Here is a 13,321-nt window from a genome sequence, read left to right as displayed (position 1 = left end):
CAGAAATAAATAAGGAATTGAGAAGGTAGTGACGAGCTATACAAATACAGTTCATTTTCAATAATTCCAGCAAAGAATAGACATGCTTTCAAATCCGGCAGTTCAAGTCAAATCAGTTTATACAGTTATAGTGCAGGTAATCCAGATATAGAATCTTTCAGAAACGTCACAACAATGACAGATAGCAACTAAGTGCATCGACAAATAAAAAACAAGTGCAGTCTCTCAGGGCAACAGACACTCAACTCATCACAACAGCTCAATCACTCTGCTCTCAGCCCTCAGTACTCACACTCAATAGGTACATGCGCTCACTAGGGGTGTGTAGACTCTGGAGGGGCTCTTTCAGCCCAAGCGTTATATCGTTGCGGCGTGTAGCCCGATCCCATATAAATAGCCATAAGGCTCGTTGCAGCGTGCAACTCGATCCATATATTTATACAGCCCTGAGGCTCGTTGCGGCGTGCAACCCGATCTATATATACAGCCCTAAGGATCATTACGACGTGCAACCCGATCCATATACACACATATAAATCACAGCTCGGAACTCAAGCCTTAACTCAGTCACCAACCTTTCTAGTCTCTCGGGCTCTCAGAAATCATAAAAATCAGCCCAAACAAAAATAACATAGTGTATCAATAAGAATCAAGAAGATACTGAGATGTGATACGCAAGTAAAATCATAACTGAGTACAAGACAACAATTAGCAAATAATTGAATAAGTACGCGACCTTTGCGGGTCCCAACAGTACCATCACATAGCCTAAGCATGATTTCTAACATGATTTGCAGTCAAATTTTTATAACACAGAGAGAACAGGTAATTAACAATAGGCTATTCGACTTTACAACCTCACGAGACGGACCAAATCACAATACCTCACGGTGCACGCCCACATGCCCATCACCTAGCATGTGCGTCACCTCCAAAATAGTCACATCATACCAAAAATCTGGGGTTTCATACCCTCAGGACCAGATTTAAAATTGTTACTTACCTCAACCCGCACAAAAATCCTACTCAGCAATGCCTTTACCCCTCGAATCAATCTCCAAACTCCCCGAATCTAGCCACAAGCAGTACGATATAATTAATATAGGCTAAAAGAATCAATTCCACAAGAAAAATACGAAACTATAAGCCAAAATTCGAAATAGGCTCAAATCGGGCCCCGGGCCCACGTCTCGAAATCCTAGAAAAGTCACAAAATATGAACACACATCCAATCACGAGTCCAATCATACAAGAATTACTCGAATCCAACCTCAAATAACCTTCCAAAACTCAAAATTTTAGCCTATGAAGTTTCTACCATTTTTTCCCAAATTTACAACTCAAATCCCTAATTAGATAATGAAAATAGCAATAGATTCATGAAATATAGTCCAATCCGAGTTAGAATCACTTACCCCAATAATCTTCTTGAAGAAACCTCAAAAAATCGCCTCACACCGAGCTCTCAAAATCCCAAAATCGAAATGGAAATCAAACCCTCGAAATCCCATTTTCTGCCCAGTTCTTCCGCATCCGCGGACACACTGTCGCACCTGCGACGCCGCTCCTGTGGAATTTCCCTCTCAGGTGCGGAAATGACTTAGAGGGTTGGGTCCGCATCTGCGATGAAGGGGTCGCACATGCGTGTGCGTGCCTGCAGACAATGGTCCGCTTCTGCGTTCACCCCTCTAGCTCACTCTCTGCATCTGTGGAACTTCAAGCACATATGCGGGTTCGTAGATGCGGAAATCCCCTCGCACATGCGACCCCTGACTATCTCCTCAACCCCCACTTCTGCGCTTGGCCTAACGCACGTGCGTGTCCGCATCTGCAGTTCCCCACTCACAGGTGCGAAACACCAGAGCACCAGAAACTCAGCAATTGCACAAGTCCAAATTTCGATCCGTTAAGCATCCGAAATACACCCGAGGCCCCCGGGACCTCAACCAAATATACCAACAAGTCCTAAAACACCATACAAACTTAGTCGAGCCCTCAAAATACGTCAGACAACAACACAAACACGAATCACACCCGGATTCAAGCCTAATGAACTTCTAAACTTTCAAATTTCACAAATGACGCTGCAACCTACCAAACTACGTCCGATTGACCTCAAATTTTGTACACATGTCATATTCAACATTACGGACCTACTCCAACTTCCGAAATTAGAATTTGACCCTGATATCAAAAAGTTAACTCCCCGGTCAAACTTTTCAAGAATTCGACTTTCGCTTATTTCAAGCCTAAATTAGATATAGACCTCAAATTCACAGTCCAGACACGCTCATATGTCCAAAATCACCCAACGGAGCTAATGAAATCAGCGAAACTCTATTCCGGAGTCGTCTTCACATAAGTCCCACTACAATCAAAATTCTAAGACTTAAGCTTCCGTTTTAGGGACTAAGTGTCCCAAATCACTCCGAAACCAAAAGCAAGACCTCCCGGCAATTCACATATGCAGAAACAGATACGGAAAAAATAGTAAATAGGGGATCGGGGCTAATACACTCAAAACGATCGTCTGAGTCATTACCGCTTGGGATAAGCCTAATATTCTCTCGCTTGCGATCTCGCATAAGCTTGATCCCAAGGATATGTGTCGCTTGTCCTAAATCTTTCATATCAAAATGCGAGGACAATCATTCCTTTACTGAATTCAACATGCTCACATTATTTCCTATGAGCAAGATATCATCTACGTACAAAACCAAAAATGTAACTTTATATCCATCCCACTTCTTATAAACACAATACTTGTTTTCACATTGATCAAAACCAAAAGTTTTAATCGATGTGCAAAAACAAGTATTCCATGATCTAGAAGCCTGTTTTAATCCATGAATTGATTTCTTTAATTTACACAACATGTTCTTATTGCCACTTTTTATGAAACCAACTGTTGTGTCATATAGATGCACTCATCAAGACTTCCATTAAGGAAAGTCGTCTTGACATCCATTTTCCAAATCTCATAATCGTAATGAGCAGGAATGGATAAGAGAATCCTAATGGATTTAATCATGGCTACTGGCGAAAAGGTTTCCTCATAATCGATCCCTTCTTTTTGGGTAAACCCTTTTGCAACAAGCTTAGCTTTGAAAGTTTGCACTTTTCCATCCAATCCTCTCTTTTTCTTATAGATCCATCTACAACCAATGGGTTTGACTCCAGTAGGTAGTTCTACAAGGTCCCAGACTTGATTGGAGTACATGGACTCTATTTCAGATTTCATAGCAACAACCTATTTATCAGTGTCTGTATCTTGTAGTAATTCATCGTAATTAAGAGGTTCTGTATTAGGCTCTTCAGGGATTCTATCATATGATTCTCCTAAGAGAGCAAGCCGGGGAGGTTTTCTAATAATTCTCCCTCTACGACTAGTCACTACGGGTGCAGTTTGATTTTATTGTTGAACTGTTATATCATTTCCCGGAACTGAAGCCTCAATGTTATCCTCCACACCTTGCGGTGCTGGGATATCATTAACTTCTTCCTGAAGTGCAGGCTACACAACAATTTCAGGTTGCTCAACAATCTGAGGTTGCTCAACATTACTCCTGCTACCTTGGATAGTGAGATGTCAGACAATTATTCTTATGCGTTCTGTTGCCTATTGATATTTCTCCCACTATGATAATGCAGTGGTATGTCAATACGGGCTTCCGGGATATGTTTCAGAGATGAGTCATTAGTTACTCCATTGCTTAATTCCTGTAAAATTAGTTTACTTCTATGAATATGGTTCATTAAATAATCCTCTTCAAAAAATTTGGCATTTGTCGCAACACTTACCTTCGTTTCTTTGGGATAATAAAATAAACCTCCTTTCGTTCCCTTTGGATATCTAATAAAAATGCACACTTCTGTCCGTGATTCTAATTTATCCGTTTTTCCTTTCAGCACATGTGTTGGACAACCCCAAATCCAAATGTGCCACAAACTGGGCTTGCGCCCAGTCCACAATTCTGCTGGGGTTGAAGGTACTGACTTTGAAGGAACCAAATTCAGAATATAATTTGTTGTTTCTAAAGCATATCCCCAAAAAGAAGAAGGCAACTCGGAATAACTTAACATTGATCTAACCATTTCCCTAAGGGTCTTATTTCTTCTTTCTGCCACACCATTTTATTTTGATGTTCTAGGGGCAGATAATTGAGATGTAATTCCACAATCTGATAAGTATTTAATGAATTTCACAGAAAGGTATTCACCACCACGATCATATCGCAATGATTTGATATGTCTATCATGTCGTTTTTCCGTTTCCGTCTTAAATTCTTTGAATTTCTCAAAGCATTCAGACTTACGGCGTAACAGATAAATGTATCCATATTTTGAGTGATCATCTGTGAAAGTCACAAAATGCTCAAAACTACCTTTTACTTGTATATTCATAGGGCTACACAAATCAGAGTGAATTAATTCTAACTTATCGCTAATCTTTATTTCCTTTTGAGGAAAACTGTCTCTTGGTCATTTTACCTTCTAAACAGGATTCGCATGTTGGCAGTGCCTCCACTTTCAATGAATTCAAAGGTCCATCTTAAACTAATCTTGAAATCCTATTTTGATTTATATGACCTAGATATAAGTGCCACAAATAAATTTGGCTCAATTTAGAAATATATTTTCTTTTATGTGGCTGATTAATGTTATTTAATTCTTTTGATTGTAGTACACGAGGATATATATCAAGAATAAAAAGGTCATGTACTCTAGCAGCAGTGTAGATAAAATGTTTATTAAACTTAATAACAACAGAGTTATTAGCAAAATAAACATTATAACCAGCATTCATTATTTTCGAAACCGAAATTAAATTCCTTCTAATAGAAGGTATATAGAGAACATCTTTTAAAACTAAAACTCTATCACTACTAAACAAAACTCTAATATTATTTAATGCTAAAGCTGGTGATGGCTCGCCATTGGCTTGAAAAATGCAAAGTTCATTCTCACTTAGCCGCCGCGTTTCCTGAAACCCCTGCAAAGTAGTGCAGATATGATTAGTGGCTCCTGAATCTACACACCAAAACATGGTAGAGACAGCTTTACCAGATAGGCAGGGCATTACTTTTTGTGATGCCTAGGTTGCTTGCAATGATATCACTTTCCTTTGGTCTTTTTCATACTAGTAGTCGCACCTCCAGGTGCCAAAACCTTGTGAGCCTTAGTCTTTTCTTATTGCCTATCGGCTTAGAAACCGAAGCTTTCTCAACATTCAGTGCCACAACAGGAGCTTGCTGTTTGATAATAGATTCTACCGCTTGCAGCTCATTCAACAATTTCACTAGTAACAAAACCATTTTGTTCATATTATAGTTCAAGCGAAATTGTTGAAAACTGTCAGTAAGGGTCTACAGGACCATCTCAACTTGAGATTCCTTATCAATCACAGCTCCAAGGACCTCCAGTTCATTCAGAAGACCCATCATCTTTAGAACATGGTCCCTATCCGATGATCCGTCAGCCATCTTGGTATTCAAAAGGCCTTTCATGGCTATCTGCTTAGCCGCACGATTATCTCTTTGAGACTTTCGAGCATGTCATAAGCAAACCCCATAGACTAATGTTGATATTGCAAAACATTCGTCAAAGAGGTAAGAATGTAACATCGCTCCATCTCATCATCCTTGACCCATTTATCATAGGCCTTAACCAGATCATCAGTAGCATCTTCATCAGGGTTTTTTGGGCACTCCTTAGTGATTACAAATTTGTAACCTTCAGAAGTTAGTACAATATCAAGGTTCCTTTTTCAGTCAACATAATTCGGTCCTTCTAACTTGTTTTAGTTCAAAATTGAGGTAAGTGGGTTGAATGAAGACATGGTTAATATGAGAGATATTTACATTAAATAGATCATTAGTTATGCAATTAGAGTAATAAAATTTATAATAACACATTACGCATATAGCCATGCTCACTGAACAATTAGATTCGATAGAGAAACTTAACTATTCATGTAAAATATATGAGTTATGTAAGATATTTATCCCATAAATTAAAACAGGATCAACTCAGATAAAGAGTAAACTGTCAATTTAAGATAGGTAAATATCACTTTTATAAACCTTAGTTTTATTGAATCAACATGTAACTCAGTTTGAGAGTTAATACAAGTTATCAAACAACTAAAGGCAAAACTATAGTAATCAACTATAATAAATTTATCTGATGTGGAAGAAGACCTATGTCAACATATAAATTCATTATATTACTGTAAAACATGAATGGAAACCATAGGGATTGAACCCTACCACCACCGTTTTCTTATAAAAATATTTAATAAAACAAATTTCCAAAAAATAGAAAAATGGCCAAAAACCCATCTAAACGATCTCGAATGCCTACTGAGTCGTTTCTGATGAACCTACCATATTTGAGGTCAATCGGAGTTTGACAGAATTTCAGAATTCCAAATTCATGACCTATTTGCAAAATCTATTTTTTGGCGTTTTTTTAGGGTACTGTTTATTTTGACTCAGTCATACCACATATCATACTTATGTATGTTATCCATGATTTCAAAACTCAAAATATTATTATAACAGTCTCATTTTTATAAAAGAAATATCACTGTTATCATGGGAAAACCGCAACAAACATGTGAAAAACAACATTATTTTCATGAAATAGAACACCACTGCTCATACTTATGTATTTTAATCCATGATTTCAGAACTAAAATACTACTTAAAATATTCACGTTTTTATAAATAAAAAAAACACCACCGTTTTTATAGAATAACCACATCAAACATGTATAAGTTAACAACATGTTTTAATGTTACTCTATTCATGTTGTATTACATTATCTAGTTAGATGTAAGATGACGTCTGATACCAATTATTAGAACATGCGCAGCGGAAACAAGCATATAACTGTCACACCTCCTTTTTACCGGGGGATGGTGCCAAAGGAGTTTTTTCAATTTAAGTGACATTATTTGAAAAGGGATTAATTTATTTTATTTTAAAGAGTCGCCACTTAAAAAAAATATTTACGGTGTCCCAAGTCACCATTTATTTTAAAATCCCAATTCAAGAAAAATGACTATGTTTAAGTCTGCGAAACACAGAAGACCGGGTAAGAAATTCTGTTAACCCGAGAGAAGGTGTGGGGCACTCCCGAGTTCCGTGGTTCTAGCATGGTCGCTTTAATAATTATACCTGACTTAACCAGTTCTGGATATTTTAGGTTCTAGGGAACTTTATGCACTTTTGTCTTAAATCACTTTTAATTGCTTGATTATTTGTAATTATGGAATTATCTTGAAATGAATCACGCGTACGTGTATTCGTTTTATTTGGTGTGTCAGGAATCATGTCACGCGTACGTGTACACAATTAATAACACTTTAATATTTTTAAGATTGTTTCGCCCAAAGTTGCGCGAACGCATACCTTAGTTTTAATTTTGGGAATCGTAATTATGTCATGCGAACGTATACATAATCACGATGATTCAATTAATTAAGAGCGCGCCTAAAAGCATACTAACGTATTCATTGAGTTATTGTCCTAAGCTAGTTTGAGATTATTGTAAAGCCTGCATTATGGAAAGAATATTATTATGGAAGAAATGTGTGATTTAACTATTAGGATTTACAAGTTATCAACACTTATAAAGCCAATTATAACGTAATTTGTCCTAACAATTAAAACTTGCTGCCAGCCAAATGTCGTGGCTAACTTGAACTTTCGAGGCCTGAATTATCCAATTCAACTAAGTGATTAATGGCCTTATAATGATGAAAAATCCAATAAGTAATTACATCCCCGTCAAATTCATACTTAACTATAAAGAAAATTCAGGAAGTAAAGATACAAATATAAATCAAAAATTCACGTTTAAAGCGAATACATTTAAAGCTAAATAAACAGAATGTTAATGAAAGAAATATTCTCCCAAAAGCATGATTGATTATTACTAGACTACCTTAGCAGGAACTAGAAGAGTAAAATAATATTAAATTTAAAAAAAGCCTACTCAACATTAGAATGAATCAGATTGACGAACCTTCATTTTAGACCCAAGCTAAACCTCATATGGTCCTACTCTCTTCATATTCATCCATTATACATCAAAAGATTTATTTTACTAACAAAAGAGAAAAATCACGGACATGGTATTACACATAAATTAATTTTATGACTTATATTCCTAGTTAAACTAAGCAAGACAGTGAATTCAAAAGATAAAGTTATACATATAAAGAAATATTATCGTAACTCTCACAAACAGACATAAAACTACTCCAATTTCAAAGATCTAAACTAAAGAAATGACTAAACTTAATAGCTGATACTTTATTTTAAATTCAATAAGGATAAACACCAACGAGAGAAAGACATGAAAAAACTTTAATCCTAACACAAAGAAGACAGAGAATCTGTTAAACTAAAATAGACTAAAATTATACTTTCAATCATACATAGTTATGAAGAGTAAATAACTCAAGCATTCAAAAATTAAAACTAATTTAAGAAATGGACCTTTAGGCGAAAATTTCCTTGTAAATTAATCCAGCAAAAATATAAAAATCAGCTACAGTAGAAACAATACTGGAACTTCAACAGAGAATCACAACCGGAACTTCGAACGGCAAAAAAGTGACGATTTGGGTCTGAATACCTCAACTGAGCTCCATTGCTTTGCTATGTATTGTCCTTTTTGAAAGATAAAAGTGAAGGAAAAGCAACTCTAATATTTTGTATGTTTTTTTTTTGTTTTTTTTGTAAAAGCTTAAACCTTTAAGATTTAGAGAAAGAAGATCCAAGAAAATTTCTATCCAAACTCTAAAATCACCCCATGATCGGCAGACTTCAAAACATCTTCCTCCCTTAAAATCTCCAAAGGATGATGTTTATGTGCATGTGATATTTTTCTTTTTGGTTAGATTGCCGAGTATTTTGTGGCTAAGTGTTGTATCTCTTTCTTTGCTCAGTATATGTATTTACTCGAAAAACGGATAGCAATTGAATTTATATATAGTTTTAAGGATACGTGGTATAACTTTGTACAAATTGGGAAAGATAAGTAAATGAATATCGAAATTAGCTATAAAAGAGATGAATGCAAATCAAATGAATTAGTTAGCCTGAGCCTTCAAGTTTTATCACCTTCAAATTGAATGGAGAGTGATTGATAGAAGAACAATATGACTAAATATCAAAGCCCAAAAAGGATAATATTTGCTTGATGTTCTATAAATCTTAATGAATCTGACCTGCTTTCTACAAATGATAACAACCCTTAATATAGTGGGGAAATCTTATTTTGGATATAATTAAAAATACATAGTGGGGATCCCATGATATATTAATTAATTAATCTCTCCTTGATTTGCGTCGTGATTTCCGCCGAGATTCTCCCCCAATTGCGGCTATAACGGCTTTTTTGTTTCTTGGCTCGATCTCGATCTTGGCCAATCTCAATCTTGATCGGTCTCTGGGTCTCGAGCTCGGTCTTCGCCGATCTCGATATTGATCGGTCTTTGGGTCTCGAGCTCGGTCTTGGCCGATCTCGATATTGATCGGTCTCTGGGTCTCGAACTAGGTCTTGGCCGATCTCGATATTGATCGGTCTTTAGGGCTCGAGCTCGACAACCTAACTTTGCATCATGGCTCGATATTACAATGATGAACCTCAGACCATCTTCTTTCCATCTCGATTAGTCATACGAAGAGCAAACTCGATTTTGACCATATACAGATAGTCCCCTCATTTCTCGGAAAGAAGATGACGAGAAACGATATGAATTTCCGAATTCCGACTTGGTGGATGATGATGTCAGCGACGAGCCAGATTATGACGTATGTAACAAATATCCCGTCGGTCCAGTTATCAAGGCATTAAATGCCTGTCAGTCGTTGGTCGGCCACTACCGGTTCTGAACCTTCATTACCAAGCTATAAATATTCAAACTTTCATCCTCATCCAAACTTTTTACTCAAAAGCTTCTTCTCTACTCTTGCATCTTCTTTAGAAAATCCCTTTGCTTCATACATTTTACATTGCATACAACCCTAATTCTCTTTTTCTTTGTTCATCAATGGCGAAAACCTCCAAAATGGTGTCGCAAAAAGAGGCCGCTTCTTCATCATGACCCGTCGGCGGCGAGGATGAACGAGGATGCGGCAGAGCCCCGCCCCGAAGAATTTTTTCTGGTAGGGTGCTCAACTGTCATCAATTTTAAGGTTGAAAAACCTTCTTCGGTACTGGGCCGATGTGAGCCGATCTCGAGGTAACAATGTACAATCACCGAGAAAATTCTTCACAAAGTAAAACAGGAATGCAACTGGGGCGACAAACACGTGGTAGTCCCATTGCATGAGGAATCAATTACTACCCACGTGGAAGGGTTCTTAAGCATTTATACTTATCCTTTCACGTTGGGTCCATTAGACCCTTTCATCGTCGCCTTTTGCAAAAGATTTGATGTGACCTTTGGCCAGATCCACTCTTATTTCTGGAGAATAGTGATTCTTCTCTGATTCTTCTCAAGCAAAATCTAGGGGTGTCTTTTCACCCTCGATCACCTTATGCGCCTTTATAGTCCCCGACTCTATCGAGGAGGGCTAATCAAGCTTGCTCGCTGAGCTACCAAAGTGCCGTTCTCGAGTATAGACGAGACTCGTGATCGAGGTTGGATGGGCCGATCAGTTCGAGTCAAAACCTCGGACCTGATCCCTGCTGATGACATGCCATTTCCTGAGAAATGGAATATGAATCGTGAGTACTATTTCCCTTCGAGCGTTTAATTTGTGACTCTACCTTTCATTTTCTTGATCAATTTTTTCTTTCTTGTTACAGCTGTGGCTCGGATGTCGGAACCGATTCCGAAACTTAAATAATAGGTTGAAGGTCTGGTGCTACAGAGACCGTACTCCGAGCGCGCTTGGATGGAACTATCAAAGGGTCGATGGGAGTCCCGCAGTCATGGTAAGTCTCTTTCTTAGTTTGATTATCGTTTGATCTTCTTCACTTGCTTACCCCATTTTTTCCTTTGTAGGACTTGGGAATGACGTTGCTATGAGGCGCTCATCTGGTGATGAAGAGGTCCCTGCCCCAAAGTAGGTTAAAGAGAAGAAGAGAAAAGATGCTCCGAGTTCCCCGGTCTCGGAAAAGAAAAAACCGGCGAAGAAATCTCACAAGCCCAAGGCAGGCTCCCGTATCATGCCCCCGGACTCGATCCGACGATTAAGGGATGAGCCCGAAGAAGGAAAAGAGGAATTAGCCTGTGTACGGGCTAATGTTGTGATACAACAATCCTCAGAATCGGCAGAGGTAGATAAGGGAGCCCTGGCCATAATTCCTGAACAAGGAAAAGCCGAGACTATTCCGTCTTGAGCTGAGATGGTTGAAGGAGAGACCTAGGGCAAGACTTCTCGGGCAGCAGAAGATATTTCGAGGGACGAGCTTGGGATAATCGATATTACTGGATCCCCTCAGTTTTTGGATGTTATGATCCGTGAGGCCAATATGTTGGAAGGTCGATCTTACGAGGGTATTCAGGAGTCGACTGATATCCATGGATTTTTGGATGGGCTCGAGTCCGCTACTTCGGAGGATATTACCAGGTTCGGTGGATTACCGGTATCGAAAAAAACATCATGGTCGGGTGCTGTTGGATCTTCATCGGGCCCAAAATTGGTGGACCGATTTTCGGCCCCGAGTGTTAATCCCGATCGTAGGTAGAAAATAGTACTCTCCGTTCCGGAGGATGCCCGAGTTTTCTCTCCCCCCCCCTCCCCCATGGGGATTGCTAGTTACCTTCGGTCCTTGGTGACCGAAGAGGATAGCCGTGATGAATGCGGTAGGACCCACTTGCCTTTTCAACGAGGCCCAACATGCTCTGAATCGGGTAACTTCGATGGTATCTCTGCCGTTTATTTTACACTTAGAGTTGTAGACAATTCTAACATCTTTTCCCATGTTTGTAGGCTTCGGTGCTGCATCACGAGGCTTTCCTCCGAATCCGGGAGGAGCATGAGGCTGAAGTTCGGAACCTCACTGAGAAGAGTGACTCCTACAAACTTCTTAGTGAGAAGCTTTGGGCAGATTTGGAAACGGCTCGGGAAGAACACGACGAGATGGCTGAGCAGGTATTCCGAATTCTTTATGATAGTAAAGATGAATTGGAGATAACCACTAACGATCCGATTCTACAGGTTCGGCAGAGGCTCGAACAGATCGGACGACTCAATTCGCAGGTAGATGAGCTACTGTCCGAGGCAAAAAAATTCAAAAAGAATATGGACATCCTCGCCTTGAAAAAGGAGGCCGTTCAAGCGCAATTGGAGTTGGCTGAGGCCTAACTTCTGGCTTCAAAAGAAAATTCCTTGGTGTAGATCGAGAAGATTAAGGAGCTTCAGCATTGGTTGGATTTCGCCACTTTTGATAAGGAAAGCATGGCCGATGAACTCGAAGTGGCCAGATCCAAGGTGGCCATAGCCAGATCTGAAGTGGTGGTAGCCAGATCTGAAGTGGCAGAGGCTAATAAAAGAGCTGATGCTAAAGTGGCCCAGTTCAGGATCGATGTTGAGGCCAACCAGGCAGAGGCCAAGAGCATAGTCGAACATGCTAAATGGCAGACATGGAGGGAAGCTCTCGAGGGGGTCAGTGCTCATGGCTTTGATGTTGTGGCCAAAATTGAAAATGCCAAGGCGGAGGAAGCCAGGGCCCAAAGGCTGGCCTTCCCTGAGGAAGACTCCGAGAGCTCGAGCGAATCTGAAGACGGAGAAAATCCCGAGGACGCAGCCTCCGATGAAGACCAAGCCACTTAGGACATTAAGTTTCTTGTTTTTCTTTTGTATTTTTTTGGGGGCCGATTCGACCTTTTGTAAAAACATTTGAATATAAATATAAGGCTTTTCTTGCCCTTTTGGTTCTAGTATTTTTCCTTTGCTTTTCTGTATTTTACAAAGGTCGAAAATGCCTTAGCATAAAATTGTGTTCGAGGGTGCGAACAAACCTTGCCTTTATTTCCTCTCTGCCTTATAAAATTATGAAGTTGTATTCTAAGTCCGAGGTTTAGACAATTTGATTGAAACCGAACTAGTATAGCCCTTAGGCTTTACGATCGAGTGAGTGCTTGCTCGAACTCAAAGTAAGGTAACCCTTAGGATTTTTATTTAAGTGAGGATAGTCTCTCGAACTCAAAGCAAAAAACATCCCTTAGGCTTTTGTAAAAATATTGTTTATGACTTTCTCCCCTTTTCGGCTTAAAAAAGTTTTTTATCATTTGTATTTGCAAAACTTGTAATGCCTTAGCATAAAATAAGAAATTGTTCGAGAGTTCGAACA

Source organism: Nicotiana tomentosiformis, chromosome 2 (assembly GCF_000390325.3).
Source record: "Nicotiana tomentosiformis chromosome 2, ASM39032v3, whole genome shotgun sequence".
NCBI classification, from domain to species: Eukaryota; Viridiplantae; Streptophyta; class Magnoliopsida; order Solanales; family Solanaceae; genus Nicotiana; species Nicotiana tomentosiformis.
This window is presented reverse-complemented; position numbering follows the sequence as displayed.